The 11,088-nt window shown below is 36.3% G+C and overlaps 1 protein-coding gene across 6 annotated transcripts in view; it reads right to left on the bottom strand.

Annotated features, from left to right (window-relative positions):
• Nucleotides 1-206: 206 nt before the first annotated feature.
• Nucleotides 207-11,088, bottom strand: part of LOC131047463 (protein BREAST CANCER SUSCEPTIBILITY 2 homolog B) — a 130,676-nt gene continuing 119,794 nt past the window's right edge. For all 6 annotated transcript variants that reach the window (XM_057981359.2, XM_057981360.2, XM_057981363.2 and 3 more), the window contains one exon: nt 207-564. The gene's annotated coding sequence lies outside the window, so the exon portion shown is untranslated. The remainder of the gene's footprint in view (nt 565-11,088) is intronic.

Here is an 11,088-nt window from a genome sequence, read left to right as displayed (position 1 = left end):
CTTTGTAAATCTGTATCCAGGATATGGAGGGATGGAAGGCTGTAATACAAATCTCACTTGAATTGCTTCCTAACATTTGCAATGTTGCCTCTTTATCTCTTTATTTTAGGGGTTGGGGGACCTGTTGCCACCCACAACTGATAGATTTTAAAAGGATAAATTATCAAATGATGTGCGGACATTTGGCACAACTTGAACTTGCTGTATGAAAAAAGTAAGAACATATTTAGATTAAGTAAAAGATTCAAAGGCTACACCTTTGAGATGCAATAAACCATCCGGATTTCTTATTTAAAGAGATGTCCAGATACAAACATATAGGAGAAACTATATAGACCCCTTAATTGAAGAGACCTTGTAGGAAAACTGTTTGTAAATAACCACTTACAACTCGATTACTTGTTCAGAAGGATCAGTTTACAAGATAAGCTCAATGAAAATTCTTTACATATTCTGTATGAATACACTTATGTGTTGCTCCAATTTTTACATAAATGTGCAGCACTGCAATATCTCATTGCTTTCCAGCTTTGTGAAGTTCATTCCAAATATGAGGCCTCATCTCTGAAACAAACAAAGCAAGTTTAGATGAATTTGAGAATCAAAGCAAGAAGATAAAGACGCTGCCCCAGTAACATGCAAATATCAATGCGCCTAATAAAAAAAAAACCGCAATGGAAGCTGCCCTATTTTCAAATGAATAATACTAACTAAGATGCTTTAAAACATTATTGTTAATCGACTGATGGCATGCCAAATTGCTAAGAAAAGCCACTAAATATGATTTCATAGTTATAACCTATGCCTCTTAATCACGAGTATCTGTAAGGTAAATGTGTAAATGTGTATATTAACTTTCCACACTATGCACAGGTGCAGATTCTCACAGAATCTAACATCAGCACAAGAGGCCCAATTTTGTGAGCATGAAAAGCTGATTTTTAAACCGCTCCTGGAGAAGAAATCATTATCTTGAGATTGCTTATGAATTCATGAAGTTTATTAGTGAGGAGAGTCTATTGTCACATCCAAAGGGTGCTTATATTTAGGGAGCTTCATATGGGAGGATGATCCAATCAAAAATCCTACTACAATTGCTCAGACATCACTAAAAAGGAATTGTGTAAATCATAAAGAAGAAAAATCTTTTAAATTTGACAAGGTAAGTTGCTTGGACTCATACAAACAGCCACCATGTTTTCCTAGTGAAACTCCTGAGTCCTAAGTATCATCATAATCATGAAATTCTGCTTCTTGTTTTGATAGACTAGGCAACCTGTCATAATGCAGAGCTAAGGACATAAGCATAAATCAACACATTAAGAAGCCAATCGACAAATATTTAAGCAGAAGCACACCAATAACGGCAAATTGGTTTCCACAAAAAGAAGCTTTATGACAGAATGCAACCAAGCAGGATGCAGGTTTGGCTTTAATTCTTGTTATCTCAACAAGGGGTTGCGTCAATGTCACATAGCATTACTCATGAATTACCAAAATAACCAAACCATCCGATTGGACCTAAATTTCAAACATTATAAATATGTTCCAAGACACAAGTAAAGATGATGGCTAAAATTACTTCTCTTTAGGTTTTGAAGCATGTCAAACTTTTCATACTTCAAGATTGCATAGATACAAGTGGTTATGGTGATTTCATCAGAATCGTAATATCAAAAGAAATGAACATAGTTCCTATTTAATCGTACCCTAGTTCGTTATGATGATGTATCATGAGATTGAATATGGTGAAATGAAGATGCAGCAACCTATGATATTCAGAGGAGGTGCAAACCACATATACAGTAAACCATAGCTGAGCTTACAGAAAGGCAAAAGAAATGTCACAACAAATTGCTTGGTAAATTGATTTTTTTTAACTTAATCCTTGCTCACGGTTCACCTTCATTTTAAGTTTTACATTTGCCTTCTACAAGTAATTCCTTTCTTTATAGGAAATGTTCATAAATTGATTGTTGTCAACCTTTACTTCCTCTACCTTCTTTATTAAGAGATCATTGATATACATTCATTTCAATGAAGGGTTTGCACTATCAATAAAAAAGAACTCTTGAAAATATAACTTTATTCATCACAATCCCCGTGTCTATGCATAAAGACACAACTCTATGTATATTTTCTATTTAAGGGATCCTTGGATCCCTAAATAAACTAAGCAAAGATACAGAGTGCTCTCCAATTTGAACAATTGGCATCAAAGAAAGATTGTAGCATTAATCATAGAGAGCATTGTTAAATCTAAAAGGCTAGAAGCATTAATTTTCTAAAGCATATATTCTGTATTGAAGTGGGCAGCATAAACGTGAGCCTGTAAATGAAGACAATAATTTCGTGATTTTGACTGACAAGTGGCACAAGTTAAATTAAAAACCTTTAGCATCAATAAATTCTATACCAAGGAAGCCACATGAAAAACAAAGTACAAGGCCTGCAAATTAAAACTAGTTGATGGATATGTACTGAAATAGTGTGCACTTGTTAAAACATCTGATACCAGATTCATCCCTGTAGCCTCAGAATCAGGTCCTGGTGCCAAACGGGTTCCTTTACGAGCCAGGTTGGTTCCCGGATCCAGCCCAGGTGTCTGAGCTGGACCCAGGACGAACCTGGATGTACCAGAACCTGTGAGACTAACTGCAACTATTGTTGCAGGAGCCTAGGGCTGGGGCTGGTTTGATAAAAACTTAAGGGCAGTTGGATTGTATTGGTTCATCAGTCATAGGACAGCAGACACCTCTGCAAACCATCCACCATTCAAGGAGGTTGTTGTTGGTCACCAATCTGTCATAGGTTGTAATTACCAGCCACCCCTACTATTGCTACTATAGACACTTTGTAGATAGCCTAAATCAGGTCATGATAACCTGATCTAAGAACAAGACAACAAATAGGTTCATATCAGATTATAAATTCCTTTCTACATCTCATGGGTCTCTTCTAAGTACTGGTGAATTTCATTTGACTGTAAGTCAGAATAAGGATGTAAAGTTTGCTGTGTAAGGGATCAAGTAATAAATGATGTCAAACTGCAAGTTCAACAACTTTCCATTGATTCTAAAATTTGATAATCAGCAGTGTTTTATTATTTCATTTCTAGTTGTAGACCTAGCGTACTGTTATATATTTTACTTCTGGCTATTAACTAGTGTAATCAGAAGCAAGCCCTAGCGTTAATTATTTTTACTAGAGTCCATTAACAATCTACAAGACATATGCTAGCAACCAAAAAGAAAGAGAAAAAATTAACTGAGGGGAATACAGTAGCATCAGAGAAAGGAATCTTGCTAGCCTCTGTGACATTTGTGATGCAGATTCATGAAAGAGAGTGATAGGGAAATTATATACTAGTGAAGGGAGAAAGAGAAAGGAGCCATGGGTGACCAGAGTGAAGAAGTAAACATTCATGAGACCATTAGAAATGAGAACAGGGAGTTGGCCAAGGAATTCAGTCTACCATGAGAGTCCATGGCAGAAATAGTTCGGACTTTGAGAGGAATGAATCAACAATGGAGTGCTGATAGACCTAATTAGAATTTTCCAGAGGGAAGTCACTCAGCCAATGATGGTTTCTCAATAATCGTCCAATGAAGGCATTTCAAGCCAATTTTTTGGAAAAAGAGGAAGTGGATTTAATTTTTTCATTGTGCCATTTGAATATTATGATGTTTGCAAATTATGAATATGATATTACAAATATTTATTGGCAATTATGGATTTATGAGTATCACTCTTCTTATAGTTATACACTGATATAGTTTATAATTTTTATGTTTGAACATGTGTGTGTGTGTGTGCGCGTGTGTGTGTATGCATGCATGTGTGGGTGTGTGCATGTGTGTTTGTGGTTCTGTGTACCTGTGTCTATGCCTGTGTGTTTGTGTGTGAGTGTCTGTGTCTGTGTCTGTGTGTCTATGTTTGTGTGTGTGTGCGGATGTACCCGTACCCATACCCAAGGCAAAATATTGTCGTACATGTGAATCCATATTCGTACATGTACGGAATCGACAACTATTTTATGCAAATTCTTTCAAACATGTAAAAACTAGTGATGTATAGATCATTAATTCAACTGCTACTCGCCACATGATTGGTGATATGGACAACTTATGAAATGTAACAAATAGACATAGCTACTTTGGAAGATAAATCACAACATGTTGAAGGAGTGAGTTAGTTGAGCTCCTCTTGATGTTCCAACTCAAGGTAAAATAGGTATTGATAATATTTTACCTTTTCCAAGACTAAAGAAAAATCCTATCTCAGTCAACCAAACCATTATGAAAAACATAAAGTCATTTTTCGAATATGGAACTTGTAAGATGTTTGACACTAAGGGAAAACTGGTACGTGACGAATATATGAAAGGGGGACTATTTGTAATGGCCTAGCCTGTTCTGCACTAGTTTTCATACTTTCCAACTACTCAGCTGATGCTCATTTTGTCAAACAATTTACATGCTATCTTGAATATCTTGATTTAGGTTGCAGGTGCAAGGAAATGTTCTGATACTCAAACAGAGTTCTTTTTCCAGGAATGTAAATAATGATTCAACATCAAATAACATTACAACTTGAAATGGACAAGGTTCTTAATTAATCAAAGTAATAAGCAATAACAGATACATAGTTTGCTGACCTCCCCAGCAGATTCCTATTGCTCAGAATTACATTTAATAATCAGAAAATGAAGTTGTAGTAGTCCATACACACAAAGCAGTAGTTCTGCATACTAACATCCCCTTATTATTTTGCAAATTTTCCTTGAAAGAGACTTTTACAAATTCCCAAAACTCCATACATTGAATCTAGTTGCGAAAATTGTGACTCCACCAACATCAGCTAGGGTGGATAATTTCACCACCGAAACTGATCTTCCCAACAGGGCTTGCGTCCTCAAGAGATTGAGTTGGATCAAGCCCAAACTCCGGAACCACAAGGGTTTCAAACAAAGAAAGAATTAAACTCAACATGCCTTCACTAAGCCTCTGAATGCTCTTTTATAATCCTCTGAGAGACTCCTCAAATTCTTCTTTTCAGCTTCCCTCTCCTCATAATTTTAAACTTTTAACTTGGGAAATAATAAAGTGGCCCTTATTGACATAAAAGGTAGTCACTTAAAAATCAGAAATTAGTGACCTTATTAAATAATTACACATAATTTTAATTATTTATTTATATTTCTAGGACATATAAAAGGGGACATTACAGTCCTCCTTTCCCAAAGATTGCTTGCCCTTAAGAAATTCTGAACTTGTAAGCCAATGCCAAGATCCCAAATGAGTCTGTAGAATGCTCCAACAAAAACTTCTTGTTTTGTTCTGTTGTGACTGTGTTAGACTTGTATGAATATTGTCAGTGTTGTCATTGATGTCAAACTAGTTATATCCGGTTTGGTCCAAATGGTGTATATAGATGATATGCGCAATGATGTATGCAGTTTTGGTATTACTGGGATATAGTGCAAGAAAGTGTAAATGATCTACTAGAGTCGCTTCCAGAAGATCTTCATTATCTAAGTTATGCTTATTGTAGTCTCGGTATTTGTTATGTGTTCTGATATCAGCTATTTCAGTTATGTCAGTTGTATCTTTTCATGTCTTGTGGTCTAGTATCTGTGGTACACGCAATACTTGTGTTTTGGAGTTTGGAGTTGCCATGCTTGGAGCTTTGTGTTTTTGGGTCAGTATTTATGGGTCCGGTTGACCCCTATTCTATTCCGGTAATTAAGGTATATGCATCGGTGAATGAAATGTGTAAACAAAACGTGTAGAGATCTTGTGGATGCCAACTTGGTTATCATAATTTTTGGTTAAGGCTTTATTGGATAACGTGTTGATCTGAGCAGCATATTACTTATGCTTAGCCAACATATTATCCCGATCTATAAGCTTTTCGGTATATATATGGAAGTGTATGAATGCATGTATAAGTGATGATGCATGAGTGGTAAGAAGTAGTGTGTGAAGCGTGAGTTGAAGACAACGAAGTAGTTGGAGCAGAGTCAAAGTGCAGACAGTGTTGCAGTAATCCTTCACTAAATCTGCTGCAGGTGTTTGTGGATAGTGATACAAAGATCTTTTACCGGATCTGATATAGGTTTTGTGAGTTGTGATCTGAGCTTAACTTGAAACTAATTTCATGCATTTGGAGATGCAACTTTCTTCAGTTCATTTATACTTGTTGGAATATCCCTTGTCCAGTCTGATGTAAATTCTTGATGTTTTGGGTCAAGGAATATTATCAAACAATTTACATACAAACATTTAGCTTGCTGGTCTGAGTTTCAGTCTGATAACCTTGTGTGTTATTGACACAAGAAAGGCTTTGCATAACTTTGCGTGTTATTGACGCCAATACACAAGAAATGCATTTGCAAATGATTTCTATTATAACTCAATGCATTAATGACTCTTTTGATTTTTCAAATGCATATAGATAAATTTTCAAATGAAAATGTGAACCTACAGCCAAGAGACATTTTCACAAACACTTGGCATACAAGTTTCAAACTGAACAAACTGAATATTGAATAATGCTGTCATAACATTCTGATTACAATTTCAGTCTCTTAGAGAAGAAAAACAACTTTATTTCTTCAAAAACAATTGACATATGAAACCTTATTAATGGCTGTCTAAAATTATGAACACTAGTACTCAGAAAACCATTATTATTGTTAAAGCATTAGTAGCCTCTGCAAGATAAGACCCTTCTAACTCAGTAATCTCCTATGTTCTGTTTACTCATTTCATGCTTTATGTTTTGATCACAATCATGATATTAATATTGGATTAGATTGACGACCTGCGACCTGCTTAACTATGTTAAGCGTCAATCTATAATGCTATCGGGCTATTAACCCGATAGCATATTAATGTCGATTCATATCGGCATTAATATGCTATCGGGGTATTAACCCGATAGCATACAATACTAACAACTTTTGTTATTGTTTATGTTATTAATCCACATGCTTTGATACCGATTCATAATCGGGTATGTTTTATCTGTAACAATTAACAGATGATATCGATCGGATATGATTAAAACACTATTGTCATTAAGCACTATTATCATCAGCAATTATACCGATTCATTATCGGGCATAGTATAAACGCTGTTATCATTAATGACACCGATTCATTATCGGGGCATAGTATAAACGCTGTTATCATTAATGACACCGATTCATTAGCGGGCATGATATAAACGCTGTTAAGATACCGATTCATTATCAGGTATGTCTGAAGCACCGATTAATTACGAATTGGTTAGCAGGGGTCACGACCAAGTGACATCTTGGTCGGACATGTCTAAAAGACATGTCCGATCAAGGTGCCACTTGATCGTGGCCACCCTACTACTTATACAACATTCCAATCAAAGGAGATGTCATTGAAATCGATAAATGTTCATTCTCCTTACCTGCAGTAAAAGTGAAAGATTACAATATTAGTATCATTGACAAAATATAAAATTCAAATACACCATCCTGCATATAACCTGTCCATTAAATTGGAAATTACAATACATTTACAATTATTGCTGACAAAAAATGATCAAAACCTGATTTGAAGATGCTAGAATGAAGAGTGTCCCACAGCGAGCATATAGGAATTTTCTGAAGATTCTTGGAGGCTCCAAGGATGAAATCGCCCCACTAGGAGCTGACCGCCTTATGCCCTCAAGATGCAGGTTCAGGATAAAATAAAATAGGTTTTCAGCTTCCAATTTGTTATGAAAATGATTGCCTTGATCCCACGAAGCTAATGCACCAATGCCCATAAAATTCCAATCAAACAGCAGAGAGTAATGAGTGAAAATGTGGGTATTCATGGGTCTGGTCACCTCCCTTACAGATCTGATAATGTCTTCAGAAATTACCTTCAAACACCTTGGAAATGCTCTCACAAAGATCGCCTATCTCCTCAATGAAGTGCAGGTTTCAAAACTAAGAAGCATTCTTCCCCATTTGTACTATATGAATGCTGAAGCCAAAAACTCAGTAAGCTCAAATGTGAAAGACTGAAGTATCCTTTGCTCTATTGTGACCCTTCGGAGGATCTTGCACCACCTCAGTTATGCCAATCAATGAGAGTTATCATTCTCAATGACTGAAATGATCTGTAGAAACCCTAGGCTCCACAAGCTCAATATCATAAAAGATGTCAAGTATTTGATGCCAAATAATGAGACACATCCCCTATTTATTATTTTCCTCACATGGATCAGCCTCCCTTCTAGAAGATTCCCTTGTATAAAATAATATTTAATTGCACTTTAGATAATATTAAAATATCTTTATAATATAAAGTGCAATTAGCAACATACGTGAGAATTCATTATCTCACGAAAACTCATATAAAAATAAAATGTGAAGCCACAAGCAACTGCCTAGGCGACCCTCTCATCAACTCCTTGGCCTACAAGGGTCAAGTAATAGGCCACTCTCCACGAATGTCCACAAACTAGCGAGAAGGGGACATTACACTTGTTGCAATGAGTATTCTGGCAACAAGCCGCCTTTGTAATCTTGCAGTGAGCATTCTGGCAATGAGCCGTTTTTGTAATTTGGCAATTAGCCACCCATTTTGTAAACACCATATAACTAGTTATATTATTGTTGTGAGGTATTCACACATCGCCCCATTGCAAATTGGGACCCCCACTTTTTTTTGCTTTCTAGGGTAGTGTTAGAGTCCTTAGCTATTAGCCTTTGCATTAGAATCCTTAGCTATTAGCCTTTGCATTAGAGGGGTATAATGGGTTAAGGGGCCAAGAGTCAAGTGGATAGCCTTATGTGAGGTGTGAAATGAGTGAGTTTGTTAGCCTCCAATAATGTCTAGATCACATGAGAGTCAAGTCTATCATGAGTTCAAACGAAGAATGAATGAGAGATTGCTAGTTACGGATACTTCAAGTGATCCTCTTCTGGAGCGAAATTTACTTCAAGTGCCCCTCTCCCAGAGAGAATTTCACTCTTGTTGCCTCAAGTCGAAGGAGAAGTCATATTCGAGGTGCGTTTTGAGGTCTTTTAGTATATAAAGCCATAAAATAAGGCATAAAGTGATAAGGTTCAACCCAAAGTGCGTTTTCAGGCAACTTCAAGTGCTCGAGGTTGAGGGCGAAAACTTCAAGAGCTCCTCTTCAGGAGCGAAATTCACTTCAAACGCCCTTAGTTGAGAGAGAAGGTGTTCCATGAGCCTTGTTTTGACAAGCTTGAATGGATGGAATGAAGCAAGATGAGCAAGAAAACACTAAGTGTCAAGTTTCAATTCACTTCATGTGGATCCACTTTGATTTGGACTTCACTTCATGTGCATCCACTTTGATTCGGACTTCACTTCATGTGCTTGCCTTCAAGAGCAAAATTCATGTGCTTGTCTTCAAGAATGAACTTCATGTGCACCCATCTTGGAGCAAATTCCATGTGCACTCATCTTGGAGCAAACTTCATGTGCTCCACTCTCAAAGCGAAATTCTTATAGAGGCCTTCCCTAAGGTTAGTTTGTCATGTTTGCATCAATAAATGGTTGAAAGACTCAATGTTAGAAACCACAAAATGAAGAGAAATGAGTGAAAGCAACTTCAAAGACAAGTTTGAGAGTAACTTCATGAGCATCAAGGTTGGAGCGAACTTCATGAGCATCAAGATTGGATTGAAATCTACTTCAAGTGTTCCTCTCTAGGAGCGAATAACACTTCAATTGCTCCTTCATGAGAATGAACTCTCTCTAAATCCAGCTATCAAAACTGCAACACATGAAAAAGAAGAGATCATATTGAGGAGTGTAAAAACTATATGTCATGAGTATTTGATACCATACTTGTTTTATTTTGCAGATATGAAAGGAGGACGATGCAAATTGCAAAGCAGCACCTTAAAGGAATACGAGAAAGGAGATTGTAAGATCTACACAACCATGCAACTTCAAAGGAAAAAACTTCATAAGCAAGCACAAGAAGGTGATTACACAAGAAACATTCACTTACACAAGGACATGATCCACAACACCAACAACATGAAGGGAGTCACAGAGAAGGAATTCCAAAGCAAGGAAGTAGTTGTGCCATCAAGAATTCGTTCCAAGGCAACATCAATGATGCAGAGCATCAAAGAAAACCAATCACAACTCTAGGATCATATTGATCCATCCATATTTTGATAATGATAACAATTCATTAGAGGCATATTTCATCATTCTTCAACAATCAATCAATCAAGAAAACATAAACTTAATCTAGGTATCAAACTTGCCAACTTGTTGTCCGTTTGGATAGATCTGTACACAGAGGTCTATAACTTTCTAACCAGATTTAAACACCTCAATCCCTTCGATTAGAACCTGAATAACTGGATTACAAACAACATATCCAAAACTTAGCCACATCCAACGGTTAGATTAAAAGTTATGTCCGCTGCATTGAGACCCATTTCTGTTGTCCCAAACAAATCATGTGCATGCCCAGTCCACCTAGGGTATCAAATATCTTTCAAACAACAAACCAAAATGATCCCAAACCAATTTCACATGAACTCTTTATGGATTTACTTTCATAATTTGCAATCCATTAAATTTTCCAATAGTTTAATCATTATATAAAGATAAACCATTGCCTGCAACTCCATTGAAGATGGTTTAAAACCAATTTTCACCAAAATCTTCATAACTTCCACAAATATAAACAAAAACGACTCAGACCAAAGGAAAAAGAAAGAGGATTCACATATCTTTCCAATAAATCTATTTGGAGGTCTTAATCATCCCATATGAGTTCATACCATATGCTGGAACATGACTGTTCTCAGGAAATATCAAATCTGCAATTAACAACTTTTACCAAAAATTCCATAACTTCTTCATTTCTAAACATAATCACTTCAAACCAAAAGGAAAAGAAAGGTAATTCACGTATCTAACTATCCATTATACATATACAAAGGTTTCCAGGCCATACATGGTCGTACAAGGCCTGGAACCAACATAAAAACTGGAAAGCCAATCAAAATAGCAATAGTAGAATGCACCAAAATGTATCAAAATGTTCTTTCTTCCCTTTCTTCCT

This window comes from Cryptomeria japonica, chromosome 7 (genome assembly GCF_030272615.1).
Source record: "Cryptomeria japonica chromosome 7, Sugi_1.0, whole genome shotgun sequence".
Classification (NCBI taxonomy): domain Eukaryota; kingdom Viridiplantae; phylum Streptophyta; class Pinopsida; order Cupressales; family Cupressaceae; genus Cryptomeria; species Cryptomeria japonica.
The sequence above is the reverse complement of the archived record's forward strand: the minus strand, read 5'-3'. Positions and strand labels throughout refer to the sequence as shown.